Raw genomic sequence first — 18,119 nt, 5'->3', positions numbered from 1 at the left:
GTCTGATTGGCGGCGTCTTGCGTCGTTGGCACTCACTACACTTCTTCACGTAGTGGGCGACTTTGACAGGCAGTCGCGGCCAGTAGTACTTCTGGATTCGACGCAATGTGCGCGCAAACCCGAGATTGCCTGCTGTGGGCTCATCATGCAACGCCTGCACAATTTCCTGCCGGAGGTCTTACGCACAACAAGCAGCTGCGCTGTCCTGTCGGGTGAGAAGTACTTCACGAGGAGGCCATTGCTTAAAGCGAACGATGATAAATGTCGCCTGAACACACCAGGAGGGAAGTGGTTCCTCCATCTAAGCAATCGGCCAGCGCTTCCCAGACAGCATTGGCCGACTGACGACCTATAGCCGATCTTCGGCAGCTGGTCGGCAGCCGACCTGGCCGGCATTTGGTGCTCGGCCGAATGACGGCTCATGGTTGGCCATGTACCAGGTAGGGCGGAAGTGGCCATCAACCAAGGCCCAAGCTCCGGCACCCGACTGAACGCTTACCAATTCGGTCATGGTATCTAGGCCACTAGGCGGCCTATGGTCGGCCATGTACTAAGTTGGGCAGAAGTCGGCCATCAACCAAGGCCCAAGCCGAGGCACCCGACTGAACTCCAACCAATTCGGCAAAGGTAGCTCGGCCATTGGGCGGCCCGTGGTCGGCCATGTACTAGGTTGGGCAGAAGTCGGACAACATCCATGGCCCGAGCTTGTAATCTCAACTGAATGCCGACCTGTTTGACAACGGTTGCTCGGGCATTTGGCCAGGAAGCCGGCTAGCACTCACGACCCAATATGCCTGTATTGGCCGCCGATTACATGCCTGTATCTACTTAACCTCTAGTAACAAATCAAGTTGTCAGTGAGAATGTGCATACAAAACGAAGCCGTGCAGTCATTTCACGATCATGTGACATTAAATTAGTGATTAGAAGGTAGCTTTACAGTGCCAAAAAGGAAAACGTTGCCTCAAGGGAAGTTGATCGAACAAATGACCATGTTCCCAGTCACATTTTTGTTCTAGCGATTTTGCATTATTCATAAGGCACTTCGCGCTTCATCGTCTGTTGACCTGGGGAAAGAACCAAATACGCTGTGTGTAATTTCTAGATATAAGCCCTGGCACTAATATATAACTATATTATGTTATATATTATATTATTAATATTATATTAGTGTCATAATTATATTATGACACTAATATATAACTCCCTATTTACATCGCGGCTTAACTACTGTGGCTTAGTGTGGGGTTCAACCACAAAAGAAAACACGCAAAACGTTTATGTATTACAAAAGCAGTTTCTTCGGATTATTGAAAATGTCCCACGTTATTTTCATACTCATGATCTCTTTAAAAAATACAATATTATGCCAGTTACTAAAGCTTACGACTATCGACTATGCAAGTCACTTAAACGAGATTTCATAAATAATTCTAGATTTCTGCAGTCACTAGCTGAACTGAAAGCAAACGACAGCGCGTGCGCTACACGCAAAAATGAACAATGGAAGGTACACACATACAGAACAAACTATGGTCTCCAAACATTACGCAACATACTGCCACGAACATTAAACAATCTGGATAGAAAACACATTAAACTTGAATCAATCACTTATAAAGAGCTTAGAAAACATTTTTTGACCGTTTAGAGGTTTGCATTATTATTTTCCTATGCTAGAAGTCTGTGCTAGTGTTGTATTAGTTGTACTAGTGTTGTCTTTTCTCTCATTCTATTCCCGCCCTGTGAAGAATGTTGTCTGTTGCAACGTTATGTTAATTTTAGTGTGTATACTTTGTGATTGTATATTTTCTGCACTGCCGATGTGAAGCTGTCATTTTTATTGTTTTGGGGGCCTGCGGCCTTGTCAAGTTGTCATTACAACTTTTTCTGCTGTGCTCCCTCATCCTATGTACACATTGGGTGTAAATAAAACATTATTATTATTATTATTAAAATGAAAAGCAGGAAGACTCTTGATGTTACATTTTAGTTTGGGCATTCACACAGTGGTAAAAAAAGAAAAAAAAACAGCAGTTTCTCACGCAGACTGTGAGCATGAGAAGCCCCGGTGCCCATGCCCATTTCTTCTTTATTTCCACTGGAATGTCAGTAACTTGAGTTATTTGTTTGACCCACTCTGCACGCTTCCTATCTCTTAATGTTACCCCTACCATGTTTCGTTCCATAGCCCTTTGCGTTGCCCTCAACTTAAGTAGAACCCTTTTTTAGCCTCCACGTTTCAGCCCAATAGGTCAGTACAGGTAAGATGCAACTGTTGCACACTTTCCTCTTGAGCGATACCGGCATGCTGCTAGTCATAATCTGCTTGTGCTTGCCAAATGCGCTCCATCTCAATCTTATTCTTCTTGCTATTTTCATATTCCTATTAGTTTAGATTCGATGATTTCAACCACGCTGCGTGGTGGAAAAGGAATAAAGAAATAGTAGAGTGTTTCCACGTAAGATCAAAAAAGATGCATGGTCAACCTTTTATATTTATTTGAAAATTTTATATATTATGGCCCGATGACTGGAAAGACGAGATCTGCAACTGGGTTTTCTGCCAAAATCGTTTCGGGGCAAAATAAAATAATAATGAAGTAGCGGAGTTCCGCGCTTATCTTCTCTGTTCTTTTGGACAACTTTGGTTATGAATCAAAATATGTTAAAGGGGTTGGGACGCCTCATTTTTCGTTTGCGCGTTCTTTGTTTGAAATGTCGCGTTTTGTTTCAGGGAGCATGATGCACGACCTAGGTATCATTTATGTCCGATGAATAATTTATTATTGCATGTTTATACTGAGCGATTTTCGTTTCGGTTTCTGAGCGCCGGGTTAGGCCTTGACGTCACAGCTGGGAAAGCGACACACCGGCTTGGTCACGTGGGGACAAATAGCAGTGGCACAATCTGCTGGTCATCGTCTGCTCTCGCATACACGTGCTGCACTGGCGCACCCAGCCAAGCAAGCTCTATGTTAGAATCGGATTCCGATAAAAGTGTTTCGTCTTCGGAATACGAGGACATCGAGGCCTTTTTCAGCAAGGACGGCGGTGAAAACGCAATTGAAAATCCGGAGAATCATTAGCGCGTCGATCCGCTCGCCAACTATGACGACAGCGAAGCGATGGATGCTCAGCAAGTTCCGGCGCAACAAGTTCCGCGCAGTGGCAACGTTGACTGGTAAGACTGTTGGCGTTTTCAAGTAGGATGGACAGTTGGGCGAGTTGGTACATTTGCATAGTGGGTGGTGCAGCGCGAAGACACGAAGCACTAGAGAAGAGAAGTACAACAGACGGAGCGCTGGTCTGTAGTGCTTCTCTTCTTGTGTGCTTCGTGTCTTCGCGCTGCACCACCCACTTCAACGTTGGCGGCGCAGCCCGATAGACGGGGTATTCATCGGAGTAGTATATATTTCATGCATATTGCCCTGTCGCTCTGTGAAATCAATTTTCTTCCCGCTGCTGTGCACTATTACTAGTGCTTATAAGAGAAACGTATTTACGTCTTCATCGTCAGTGCCTATTGCGGTATAGTCGGTCATTACAGACACTACGAACGGTAACGCTGATGTAACGTTTTCCACTTTGCGGTGTTTACTTCGGAGTATGTAGTACACAATCAGCGGGCGCACGCAGTCTTCATTATGGCGCTTTCTGTCTGCATGGCATACGGTACACTACGCGTTACAATGAAATGTATATTTATTGCAGGTGCACCTGCGGTCACTGTCTGCCGATGGATAGCGAACGGGAGTCAGTGCGCTGCCGCGAAATCCCGCGAGTGGCCGCCCGTGTGCCTGACGGGGCAGAGTGCGTAACAAGCCACCCCACATTCGTGCACGCATGCCTGAATGTGCATGCTTTAGAGGTGGCGTACTACGCCCTCAGGGAAAATGGACCATCGCTTGTCGATGCACCAAATATCCACACTTAAGCAAATGAGCTTTATTTATTAAGCGTTCGTCATGTTTACGTGCAGCAGAAGATACCTCATAAATACAAGCGATTTTTCGGCGCACCGCAACGATAGAGCGGCTTGATTTAGCTTCCTTTTGCGTAATGCAGAACGCCATGGCCACCACAACTTTTTTTTTTCAATGTATATGTGTTCTCTCTCTATCACTATATTTCATCTTACAAGTCGGAATTTAACTATATAAATCAAACGATGCATTTCTTCAACCCCCGAATTTTGTAAGCAAATCCGAGAATTTATATGCACATACTGGGCATAAACAGACTCCATGCATGCATTCTCATTTCCCGTCATGCCATGCGAAAATAAAAATTCAGCCATTACCTAGCATACATGCCCAAAAATAGCAGTAGCTGTCAGCATTTGCAAAAAGGAATAAGACAGCTGGTCATTGTCCATGGTGATGCCTTGCCAGTCTAGTTCCATATGCTTGCTAATCAGTTTTTTTTCTTTCTCTTATAACTAGGAGATACAGGTACATGGCGTACAGACAGTTAACCCGACGGGTGTGGATTTGGCTGCGCCGCAGAAATCGCGTGGGGCTGCCAAGCTGTGCAGTAGGCGAAATACGAAATGCATTTCCCTCGGCCCGATAGGCAGGGTTCAGGTATCCCCAGTAAAAAATTCAACTTGTTTGCTTTGCAACAAAAAGCAACAAAAAAATGCCAGAAAAATCAGGCGTTCTTTATTTCATGTTTGCAATCCTCACAGTTACAACTCTACTGCAACACAAAGCACACAAAAAACAGCACTAACTTAACAGAAAAAGTGGTTACAGTGATAGTGGGAGCAGTTAACATGGCCAATACATGCATGACTTGGTGCAACAGTAGTCGCAGCTTGAGCACAGGTGAAGAGAGAATTGGAAGTGCCGCATTGGCTCCTTTTAGGTTGCCGGTCCTTGGAGTTTGTAGGTGCTTGTCAGCAGCTAAAACAATACATAAATATGTCAAATGAGAGTCATGTGAGTGAAGAGTGCCAAGCATTGGCTCCAGAATTTCAGTTTGATAAATCTGTCTGTTTCTTGCATCACCATTGTGTCCTGGCGACAAAGGCTATGTGATGTGATGAGCAACGAAGAGGTGTTAAGCTTTCTTCACTTTTTCAGGTTTCTCATAAAGCAGCTAAACATTGCCTGCACCACACACAGAAGAAATGAACCAGAGACCACCCACACCCTTTAAAGACACCCTAATTGAAGGGTTATGGCAGCCTGAAATGCATGCAGATATTATGGAGCACTCGCCAGCAATAAAACGTGAACCCTCCATGGCACTCCCAAGTGTGCCCAGCACTAGTCATCACCACAGGACCATGTGCTATACCCCAGATGATCTGCTCGGTTCCAAATCAAGAGCCCGATTTCTCTTTACAACTGCTCTATGACTGCTGCGAGTGCGCACAACAGAGCCCTCTACCATTGTGTCCCTCATAGGCTGAGTTGCTTTGGGATATTAATTGCATAAACCATGCCAAAATCACAATAACCAAGCAAACCTCTAGCACTTGCCATTTTAATGCAGACTATGAGACATTTGCAAGGAATGGATCAGTACACTACACCATCGTCTGCATTTAGACCAAAATACCTATCATATGCCCGTCATGCCAAAATCGCAATAACTAAGCAAACCTCTAGCACTTGCCATTTTAATGCAGACTATGAGACATATGCAAGGAATGGATCAGTACACTACACCATCGTCTGCATTTAGACAATACCTATCATATGCCCATCATTGTTTAGATGAACTACAGTGATTTGTCATTGCAGTGGTTCTGACAGCCAATTTTTGCTATAAATACTTAGTTCATGAGTTGATTATGCTCGTTACGCAGCTAAAACAACTATCTTCTGTTTTCATTTCGGTGCTGTGCTCACCACGAAACCAGCAGGTCACAGTGCGAAACTAGCACCACCTGCACTGTCACCTGGTCACACCATCCGCTGGCACAGGGGTACGTGGGGAGCAAACAGCGAGGCCATTGCACCCGTTATGGTGGCAGAGAGCTTAACTCTAAGAGAAAAGGTTTCACCGCTCCCAGAGGTTACAAAGGCCTTAGGAAAGAACACATTCTGCTCTAAAGAGTGGCTGTGGCTATACCAGCTAGCCAAACAGACAACTTCGTTAGGTTTTTGCATAGCATTAACTGATCATGGGAGAATCAGAGTGACTATGCTGAAAAATAATGTGCAAACTGAAATACTGCTGAGTATTTGCATGAAACTGTTTATCATAGTTTGTCTAATAAAGTTCTGAAGCTGCTTTTTCAATCACAGCAATAGAAGTTGCGCATCTGAAATTCCTTCTTTCTTTGCAGCTTCTGCATAAGTGAGCAGAAGAAACAAAGAGCACAGCGATGAAATGATGAACATGCACAAGTTGAACAAGCTGCATCCTGATACACATACACACTCCTAAAAAAAACAAAGTGGTGTTTTGCCTTGAGGGCTATGCATAAGGTCAAAAAGGCACAAAAAGGAAGCAGAATGCCGAGAACATATAATTCACGTAACACAAATTTGAGGAGAATAAAACTGAAGCTTAGCAAGCAGCACCTGACACAACAATGAGAAGATGAACAGACGTGGTGACGTGTGCCATGAGACATAAAAATGCAGTTTAAACAACAATCGACCATTTGGGAGATGGTCGAATGTTACAGTATCAATGCACACGTTACATCATTAAGCAAAATTTCCCTCACAAGCATCTTACAAAAATAAGTAACATTGGACACATTACGTAAGACATGTGTCTTCTGATGAACTGAACTATATCTACTACAAGACCAAGTCTTCTGTTTACAATTTTCATTATAGTTCTGTTTGGCTGCAGACGTGTGCACTGTAAATCAGGATATTTCCTAGCCTTTGGCACTTTTCCAGGTTTTAACTGGCCCCAGCTACCTTATTCTTGTACTAAAATTTGTTACAGTAATGCACCATGAATGACAGGAAAAGACTCGGAAGGTGGTAACATAGGCTCTCTGTCAGAAGTTCGGCGCCCATGTTACCTACAGGTCTCGTATAACTATGTGGAAGCTGACGCTCAGTCCCACTCTTTCATACTGCCTGCTGGCCCTTCCTCAGCACCTTCCACGTCTCATGCCATTATTTAAGTAATATCTATAAACAACATGCTCTCTGAGCTGTGAAAAGGTACATGGACATTCCTCCATCATGGCTTTTATGTTAGCCTGTGAACCTTTCAGCCTCCTTGTGCTGTCCTCGACAAGCCTCGCATTTTCCAGTTTGGGACCAACTTCTATGCCGCCACAACTACTTTTCCAGCCGCTGTTTTAAATGGCTGCTTGTAGTTACATGCACCTTGCACTGAGAAGTTCGTGACTTGTGCCATGCCAAACCACAATACACCCACGCTAGCATTCTCGCAGCAAACATTTTAGGCTGTACTTATACTGGTGCTGCATGTTCACCTTTGTAAAGATGGATAAGTGCTCATGTCCCTAATGCTAATGCCACAACTCCATGCCAGTTCTCATTACCGCAGCAACTGATCCCCTGCCACTTCATGCGGACATGCTCATGAGAGAAGAGAAACCTTAAAACTGCAGCAATTTTGGCAGCTGCGACCGATGATATGCCGTCATTCATTCTGCATCACCGCGTTGACTCTCATCTCGTGAAGAAAACCTTGAAAGGTGGTCCCACACTAGTGAAGCCTTGTCCACTGGTGCAAACAAGCTTGTGAGTGGTGGTGGCCGACAAGGTAGGACAGGCAAGTTGGCAGCACCGAAGCTACCACTGTCCACAAGGTCATCAACAATTCGAAAAAGATGTTCAACATAGTCTGCACAACATACATGTAAAAAAGCGAAAACACATCAGACTATTCTGAAAGGAAACACAGGTATAGTATCTGCCACGTCCCAACTTTCTTAACGTGCATAAAACAACAGTGAGGGAAACATAAGTGTTTTACCTGCCATCTCCCAACTTTTTTAAATATGCACGTGACAGCAGGGTAGGTGTCATTCAGATGTCATAACTGGGCGAATGTTACCACGCTTATGGAAAACTTTTTTCTGGTTCTGCAGTCAAGGCTAGGCAGGAAACGAAAGGAGATGGCAGGGAGACGTGCCATTAAGGATTGGTTGTTCATGTTAGGCATGTGGGGAGTAAATGAAGAGGGGATGCAGGGTTGCTAGTGCTGACGTAGGCCACTCCCTGCAGGTCAGACACAAGGGCCCGTCTCCTTCTTTTTCCTGCCTCTGCTGCAAAGCCAACAGTTTACATTGCAGACTCGACTCTTTTTCTAACAGTGCATTCTCACTTTTTCATTTTAGGCATTTGATAATGTTTTACCTAAAACCAATTTATAATCCTACACCCAGCAAATATGGCATTTCTTTCCAACAAGAGAATACTACCAGAAATATTTGACAAACAGCAAGCATGGTAGCATGTCTTTCATTATTACCTTGTAGACAAAATTGATCACCAATGCTAGCATCTATAACTTTTTTTTTCTGAACTTCCTGAACTTTGAGCATACTTAAAGCACAAAATGATTACACCATATTTGCTATTGGGACATGCAATATCAATTTCTTATCAATTAACATTAAACCCCACACTTCCAGCAAACAATGTGAAAAGTACCTTCCCTGTATTGTAGGCATGCATGTTTTGCCTTTACCTATAGTTATGTATGCACCATGTGTTGCACACTCCTTGATTGGGCTTTCCACCGGATTGCCTTTTCTCGCCTTGAGGTATTTTACTGCCCACCGACACTCGCCCTTGGAATTTTTTTCTTGCAACCGGTAGGCATTCTCATTGTAATGCAGTGCAGCCAGTTGCGATCTGTGCATATAAATGCAGAATTCCAAAAGGTACATTCTTCTACAAAAGAGGCACTTGCCTCAACCCCCTTCCTTAATAAAAAAACACATCATGTAACAGACTGTTTCTTTAGTGTAATGCATGGGCATTTATAATTGCGAAACTTGGCATTCTTAAAAACAAAACACATTTCTTCATTCATTCATTCTTCTACATAATGCCCCTTTGGCCCCGCTAGAGTCTCACTTTGATTTCTTACACCAACCCCCTTTCACTTCAATGCAATGAGAATGAGTTTGGCCCCCCCCCCCTTACTCCTAAAGAAGAAAAACCACACCATGTGACAGAGTTGTTGCTTGATGAGATGTATGATCATTTATAAACGTGAAACTTGCAATCATTACGGATAGAAGAGATTTCTTCATTTGTGCATCCTTCTAGATAAGGTTCCTCCACCTCAGGTAATTACCGACCAATTTTATTAACTAATGTGCGCTCTAAAATCATGGAACACATTATTTACTCTCATATCACTTCCTTTCTGTCATCTGTCGACTTCTTTCAACCAAACCAGCACATCTTCTGTAAAGGACATTCATGTGAAATACAACTCGTTCGCTTTCTTAATGACATTCATTCTGATCTTGACTGCAACATCCCTACTGATTCCATATTTCTAGATTTCGAGAAAGCATTTGACAAAGTACCATACCCCGCTTTCTACACTTATCTCGATTAAACCTTCATCCATTAGTGTTTAACTGGATCCAAGGCTTCCTAAATGACTGCATGCAGTTTGTCTTTGCCAATACCCAGTCCTCTTCCTTTTCACGTGTCCTTTCAGGTGTACCCCAAGGCACTGTCCTTGGCCCTTACTCTTTCTAATTGAAATTAACGATTTCCCTTCATCATTAACTTCTACCATCCACCTTTTCGCTGACGTCTGTGTAATTTACTGCCCTGTAACTAACTCGCCTGACATTTCTGCCCTCCAGAATGATCTAATTCGCATACAAGATTGCTGCGCTATGTGGCAGATGTCAGTGAATACATCTAAAACTTTACCCTTACAAATTAACAATATTACTACAGCTTCAACCAATTCGTTTAAATACCTTGGTGTTCAGCTCATTAATTATTGCGAGCAATGCAATAAACCTTCAGTTAGTCACCGCTGTGTCTGTGTGTTGTATTCTTTCTCTGTCCTGTTTTAGCGCACTGTTTCTGTTGAAAATGCAGTTCATTAATGATTTAACATGGTCTTGCCATGTAAACCATGAAACTAATTCCTCTAACCAAACTGTTTGATACCTCTGCTGTAACCTGCCAATGGCACCTTCTTGTGTAAGTGACTTCAACTCGAATATGACTGTGCTATCTTTGATCCACATCATTCTAACCTTAGTAAAACTCTTGAATACATTAAAAACCGAGCCACCCGTTTCATTCTTTTGAACTACTCGTACACTTCCAGCATCGCCACTATGAAATCTCAGTTGCAACTTCATACTCTCGCTTCTCGTCGCCAAACTTCACGCCTCTGCCTTTATCATAAGTGTTGTTATGCATCACCTCGTGACAATCAACTCATTCAACCAATGCATTGAGCACCTCACACAGGCCATCCTAACAGCGTCATTCCACCACGTGTCCGCACAACTACGCTTCATGAGCCATTATTCGCGAGCACCGCTTACAACTCGAATGGCCTTCCCCAACCACCTGCAACTCGTCGGTGATCCCCTACGCTTCAAGGCTGCCATTGAAGAAGATGTCTCATCATAGCCATGTATAACACTAGCCTGTCTACATTTATCGCCATACACAAGTCCACCCCTCCTGTGAAGTCCCATATCGGGGCCCCTGAGGTATCAATAAATAAATTAAAAAATATAGAGTTTGAACAAAAAATATTTGTAGGAACAAACTTTTAACTGCGGCAGACAATCTAATGCAGAGTTTCTAATTACATGGCGAATTAACTCAAACCTTTCCTCCTGGGAGGTTGCCCTGTCTAGCTCTGATCCGAGTGACCAGCACTTGCTGATTGAGCAGGCATGCTGGATTATGCAAGCCAATGAAGTCCATGATTGAGGACACAATCTATCATGAAGGCTGTATCTATTACACAAATACACCAGAGTAGGCTGCTGTGGCCACGTGAAGACACTGATATTTTCATACCTTGCCAACACTCCATGGAAGGAAAATGAGACGCTTTTGGGCGCAAATCTGTTTAGGAGTGAATGGAATGACTCCAAGCTCGATGTTTGGCTGGATGGTGATACCTGCCTAATGTCCAAGTGCAAATGATTGTTGTTGACAATGGATTCTAATTTCCTAAAAGCGTCAGTGCCCGATCCCATGAAATAAAAGGATGTAGTATTACACACAAGCAGAAACATTTTAAGGGACAATGCGGGGCTAAAGGTCCTACTTTTGAACTGTTGGACCAATTTCAATAAAATTCACAGGGAAGGCCTATCTTCCTGTTCTTAAAATGTATTCTGTTTCATCCCCTTAGCACAGATCGAAACAGTTGCAGCTAGCATAATAAGAAATTAAGTGTGATAGCTTAGGAAAACTACTACCATTTAAAAATCATGAGGATGTACTAACCGTTTCTGCTTAGCCAACTTCTAGGTGCTTTATTGTGCAGGATAAAGCAATTTGCTGGCTCTTTACGACATTTTTGAAAATTTCTGAGCACATTAAAAAAATTGACTTCACTTTTTCTGTTGTAACTGCATGTCACATATTCGATAATTTTTTTATATGAAAAATTAGGAATCCAGTAAGTCTATTACTTTGACCCGAACAAAATTTTAATTCAGAAACCAGCCTGAAAGCAGCCCTTTGCGGAATAGTTTGGAAATGGTAGTTTCCGTAATGGTTGTACTCTTGCAAAAATCCTAAGTCGCTTTGGGATAATAAACCCCACGAACCAACTAAACCACCTTGCAAAAAGTACAAACTGTGAAAAATGAGTTCAAAAACTTCACAACACACACTTCAAGTTTAGGGCCTAAATTAACATATCAAAGCGGCCTGGTGCATATGCCCGCGGTCCTTTTCAATATGACCCTGCTTTGTGGCGATCGCTTTGGTTTGCCTTTTTTTTTCTCAGCTTTACAGCTGTCCAGTCCTTTTGATTGGTTGCTGGACGTGCATCTTGCTCTAGGCTCCCTATTCTATCTCCTCCTTGTTGACCACTTTGGTTAGACAGGCTCCGAGCGGTGTGAGAACAGTGTTCGAGGGATACATTCTCTGTTTCAAAAAAAAAAGCTTCTGTCTCGGTTTCTCAGCAATCCGGTGTTACCATGGCCAAAAATATGACTCTTCTTTCTGCTGTACTTGCGATAGCAGGTCTTTTTTGGCTAGAGAACGCGAAAAACAAGCATTCTAACTTGAGAATGCACTCTGCGTTCAGCTTCTTGCTCACTATGCGACTTAGGTAGCTGGAAAAATAAACCTTGACTAGTAGAGCAGTAAGCAGCTATAATCCTCCTGTTTGAAATCAATCAAATACTATCATAAGTGAAATGTCATAAGTGTTATATATAACTACAAAAAGTCACTGTTTAGAATTAGAGTGAAAATGGCAAAGGATATCTGTGCAGTATAAATACTTAGTTCGTTGGCATGATGGATATACCTGGGAAAATCCACTTTCTTGGCAGCAGCTCCCCATGCTCGCAGCTGGGATACTCATCGCTGTGCCTACAGTGCTTACTTTGCACATGGTTCATGAACGACCGCCATATGGCAACAGCAAGGTCGCCTCTGCCTGCTGCAGTCTTCATTGCAAAATAAAAGTGATTGATGATGGAGGTAAGCCACTCCTCAATGAGACCACAGCCTCGTGACCGTGATGCGGCTGGCAGTTTCTTCTTTAGACCTGCACCAGGAAAGGGAAGAAAACCAGGCAGGCATTTTCAGCTGCCATGTTTCACCAAGTAAACTATTGGCCAACTGCAATAGTCTTCCATGATGACGAGGACACTGCTATGACTAATTCTCCAAGAAATTAGGCAGTGTTTGTGAGTAAACAGTATTCTGCATAACAGAGCCTGAACATCAACACGCAGTACGTATGCACGTATGCACGGCATAGAGATTGTGCATGGCATAAAGACTGCACAGTCGAAAGTGATGGCAGTACTCTTGCAGAAGTAAGGTTGGCCTATCAGCAGGTTACAATGAAGGTTATCTTCTTCACGAAACAGAAATGTGACAGCGTCTATGTTAGTAAAAGCCTCCTACTCCACTAATGTGACAACCTCTAGTTTTTCCAGCCTTGCCTGCAGTACTTCATTACAGTAGTACTAGAACTCATCCACGATGCAAGACCAATGTCAAACAGGAAACAGTCAGGTAACCATTTGCAATATGCCAAGCATCAAAGAGGTGAGGGATGTCAGACCACTCTTTCGCCATGTGGCTGCGCACCTGGACGTGCCGGTCTGTCACTAGTTCCTTGACATTTACATCTTTGTCATCTAGAACTTTCAGTGCCCTCTTTAGCCCCTCTAACTCCATTGCCCCACTGCTGGCGACTTCATTTGACTGCAATGGAAGGTCAAGTGAAAGAAAAGTTAAAACTGTCCAAAGCAAGTATGCACAACATTTTAAAACCAGAAAGGTATTTTACCTGCACAAGCTGCACATCAATGACTCGGTTCAGTGACGTCTCCAGCAAACAATATGTGTCATATTTTGCGGAGTAGCTCGGCGAATCAGCACGGCTGTCTCCAGCGAGCCAGCACCAGTTCTGGCTAGAATACAGAATACTGAAAGCTTTTCCTGTTCCCAAAGCTAGAATTGAAAGTGTTAGCATATGTATGCATACATGCATATATAGTGCACTATAAGCCCAGAAATTTGGCAAAAAAGCGAGAAGATTAACTTTTAATGTAATTTTACTAGCAATACAGATGTAATAATGGGCAAAGTAACGACACATAACAAATGCATGCCACAAAGCCCATTTTCTCATCACAAGGCATCCAAAACACTCCTTCAAAATACTTAATTTTGAGAAGAGCCAGATGACTTTGATTGAAGTGATGTTTCTCTAATGGGCAAAAGGCACTAATACTAGATACATTGTGCTCACCTTGTGCACAGCTAGGATCATGCGGTGGCATAGCGGTAGAACATCCGCCTCGCATGCAAGAGGACCGGGGTTCAAATCCCGGTGCCGCGCAATTCTCCACCGGATTAAAAAAAAAAATCCGTGTGTCGATGGAATTGCATAAACAGGTTTGGGGTGCGACCTGATGCCGGTAACACCTCCGGCAATGCACTCCCTCACCAGAAAAGGAGTTGGCCACCCTGGTGCAGTAATTGGCCGCAACCTCTCATGTTAAGCTCCACAAAACCCCGGCCCTCAGTCACCAGCGGCTGCGGAACAACTGACCACGGCGGCGGTCAGACCTGTGACGCAGCAGGGGGTGCTAAGAAAGCCTGGCTCCGCTGGACAGGCCGCCATTGGAAACTGACCCTGGCAACGCTTAATGCTAGAACCCTAGCTAGTGAAGCTAGTTTAGCAGTGCTCTTACAGGAACTAGAAGGTATGAAATAGGATGTCATAGGGCTTAGTGAGGTTAAGAGGCCGAGTGAGGCATATACTGTACTGAAGGATGGGCATGTACTGTGTTATCGAGGTTTACCGGAGAGGCGAGAACTAGGAGTAGGTTTCCTTGTCAATAAGTATATAGCGGGTAATATCGATGAATTCTATAGTATTAATGAGAGGGTGGCAGGCATCGTAATAAGGCCTAAAAAGCGGTATAAACTGAAGGTTATACAGGCCTATGCACCTACATGTAGTTATGATGACCAGGCAGTTGAAAGCTTCTACGAAGGTGTAGAATCGGCAATGCGAAAAGTAAAGACGCAGTATATTGTACTAATGGGCGACTTCAATGCCAAGGTAGGGAAAAAGCAGGCAGGAGACAAGGCAGTAGGTGACTATGGCATTGGCTCTAGGAATAGCAGGGGGGAGTTACTAGTTTAGTTTGCAGAGCGCAATAACTTACGAATCATGAATACCTTCTTCAGCAAACGGAAGAACTGGAAATTGACATGGAAAAGTCCGAACGGGGAGTCTAAAAATGAAATAGACCTCATAATGTGTTCAACCCCCGCCATTATGCAAGATGTAGAGGTAATCGGGAAAGTGCAATGCAGTGACCACAGGATGGTGAGGTCCCGAATTAGCCTAAATCTGAAGAAGGAACGCCACAGATTAGTAAGAAAGAAACCCATCAACGAATAAGCGGTGAGGGGGAGGGCAGAAGTGTTCAGGATCTCGCTACAGGATAGGTATTCAGCTCTAACCGAGGATGGCGACATTACCCTAGAAGCAAGGAACAATAATTTCAGAGATATCATTACTCAGTGCGCGGTAGAAGTAGGCGGTAGGACAGTTAGAGAGGATACCGGTAAGCTGTCTAAGGAGACGAAAGATTTGATTAAGAAACGCCAGAGAATGAAAGCTTCCAATCCAACAGACTGGATCGAATTGGCCGAGATATCAAAGCTAATCAATAAGCGCTAGGTGGCCGATATAAGAAAGTATAACATGGAGAAAATTGAGCATGCTGTAAAGAACGGGGGAAGTCTTAAAGCGGTAAAGAAGAAATTGGGCATAGGCAAAAACCAGATGTATGCGATAAGGCACAATTCGGGCAACGTCATCACGATTATGGATAAGATGGTCAAAGTAGCCGAGGAGTTCTATACAAATCTCTACAGTAGCCAAAGTAGTCAGGACCGTAATGAGATTAGCGGTAGAGAAAAACATTTAGACGTTCCACCAGTGACGAAGGACGAGGTCAAGAAAGCATTAGAAACTATGAAAAGGGGGAAATCAGCTGGAGAGGATCAGATAACTACGGATTCGCTGAAGGACGGGGGGGATATCGTGTTAGAAAAACTGGCCACCTTGTATACGCAGTGCCTGGTGTCATCGACGGTACCGGAACCATGGAAGAATGCAAAAATTATCCTGATTCATAAGAAAGGAGACTCTAAGGACCTTAAAAATTACAGACCAATCAGCTTACTGTCTGTTACGTATAAGGTATTTACGAAGGTAATCGCTAATAGAATCAGGACAACCTTAGACTTCAATCAAGCAAAGGATCAAGCAGGGTTTCAGAAACGGTACTCTACTATCGATCATATCCATACCATCAATCAGGTGATAGAAAAATGCTCGGAATATAACCAGCCCTTATACATAGCATTCATCGATTACGAAAAAGCATTTGACTCAGTTGAAACCTCGGCAGTGATGCAGGCATTGCGAAATCAGGGATTAGACGAGCCGTACGTAAAAGTGCTGGAAGATATATACAGTGGCTGCACAGCAACCATAGTTCTGCATAAAGAAAGTAACAAAATTCCCATAAAGAAAGGTGTTAGGCAAGGAGACACAATCTCCCCCGTACTATTCACAGCTTGCTTAGAGGAAGTATTCCGAGACTTAGAATGGGAACAGTTAGGGATAAGGGTAGATGGAGAATACCTCAGTAATCTGCGATTCGCTGATGACATTGCCTTGCTAAGCAACTCGGGAGATGAACTACAAATAATGATTGATGACATAGACAGGAAAAGTAGAAAGGTAGGCTTGAAAATCAATATGCAGAAGACTAAGGTAATGTTAAACAGCCTCGGGAAGGAACAGCAATTTACATTAGGTAGCGAAGTACTTCAAGTAGCAGGCGAATATGTCTACTTAGGACAGGTAGTAACCGCAGATCCGGACCATGAAAAGGAAATAACAAGAAGAATAAGATTGGGATGGAGCGCATTTGGCAAGCACTCGCAGATTATGTCTAGCAGCTTACCGGTATCGCTAAAGAGGAGAGTGTATAACAGTTGCATCTTACCTGTACTCACCTATGGCGCTGAAACGTGGAGGCTAACCAAGAGAGTTCTACTTAAGTTGAGGACAACCCAGAGGGCTATGGAACGAAAAATGGTAGGGGTAACATTAAGAGATAGGAAGCGTGCAGAATGGGTCAGAGAAATAACTCAAGTTACCGACATTCTAGTGGAAATTAGGAAGAAATGAACATGGGCAGGACATGTAGTGCGAAGAGAGGATAACCGATGGTCGCTTAGGGTAACAAACTGAATTCCAAGGGAAGGAAAGCGTAGCAGGGGCGGCAGAAAGTTAGATGGGCGGATGAGATTAAGAAGTTCGCAGGGGTCAGGTGGATGCAGCTAGCACAGAACCGGGAGAAGTGGAGAAATATGGTATAGGCCTTTGCCCTGCAGTGGGTATAGTCAGGCTGATGATGATGCTGATGATGAGGATCAGAATATCTGCTTCAAGGCGGTCGTATGTCCGCTTGGTAAAACATACAATCCCAGCACTCTGGAAAAGCCTCAGAATTTGCGTAGGACTTGAGCCCATGAACAAGATTGAGGCTGCCAGCAGAAGATTGCCCATGGCAAAACATTTTTTTTTCGGTTGACTGTGCGAGATCAAAATGTGGCCTTCTTGGCAAGTTGATGTTATAACAGCAAGAGAGCCAAACACCTGCACACACACGAATACACACCCATATAGTCCTCTAGCATGTCAGATCATAGGGCTGAAGCCCCTATTATGCCATTACCACACAGACCTAAAGCAAGGACATCAAGAAGCATGAGGTCAGAACACCCCAATCACACATTTATCATCAATTCTTAAAAAAAGAAATATACTGATCACATTTACCTTTGGCAATTTGATTAACACTGCATTTGATTATAAGTACTTCTGTTGCTAATGTGCCCCCTCGCTGTTTTTTGTAAATGTTCGAATATGAGTGGAAACATTTTCTTTTTTGTACGAGACTTAATTATGTAATAAATAATTTTGAGCTGTCTTATGAGGTAAATATTTCGAAAATGCATGAAGGAATCAGAATAAAATGAAAGCATATAATTAGAAACAAAGAGCAGTGCAACAAATTTGCACGGGATAAATTATTTCCATACCTGCACTGAAGACTCTGCAGAAAGGTGGCATTTCCTGCAAAATTTTATTAGATGCAGAAGATTATCTTTATATACAATGAACTTGCGAGACCAAGATGCTGTCTGAATGCCAGACCTGCAAAGAAAATTCATGTTTCCATCAACAAAACTGCTTCATTTCCATCCCACATACTTGACATATTTCCTGCTCGAGGCAAAGCTCTTCGGAGGTTTTACTATAAAAAGTGGCTTTTTAGAGAACATATAATTATTAAACAAGGTCCAAGTAACTGCAGACCTAAATATCCGTAAGCTGTTAATGTGACAGGAAATTTAGATTTCAGCCAT

At 43.3% G+C, this 18,119-nt stretch overlaps 2 pseudogenes; one reads left to right on the top strand and one right to left on the bottom strand.

Moving 5' to 3' along the window:
- Nucleotides 1-2,970: 2,970 nt before the first annotated feature.
- LOC146182935 (P2X purinoceptor 7-like) lies at nucleotides 2,971-4,599 on the top strand (annotated as a pseudogene).
- Nucleotides 4,600-7,594: 2,995 nt separating this feature from the next.
- LOC146182934 (uncharacterized) lies at nucleotides 7,595-17,256 on the bottom strand (annotated as a pseudogene).
- Between the last annotated feature and the right edge of the window lie 863 nt (nucleotides 17,257-18,119).

The sequence above is a fragment of the Amblyomma maculatum genome, chromosome 7 (genome assembly GCF_055883805.1).
Source record: "Amblyomma maculatum isolate TAMU_Amacu chromosome 7, ASM5588380v1, whole genome shotgun sequence".
Taxonomy (NCBI): domain Eukaryota; kingdom Metazoa; phylum Arthropoda; class Arachnida; order Ixodida; family Ixodidae; genus Amblyomma; species Amblyomma maculatum.
The sequence above is the reverse complement of the archived record's forward strand: the minus strand, read 5'-3'. Positions and strand labels throughout refer to the sequence as shown.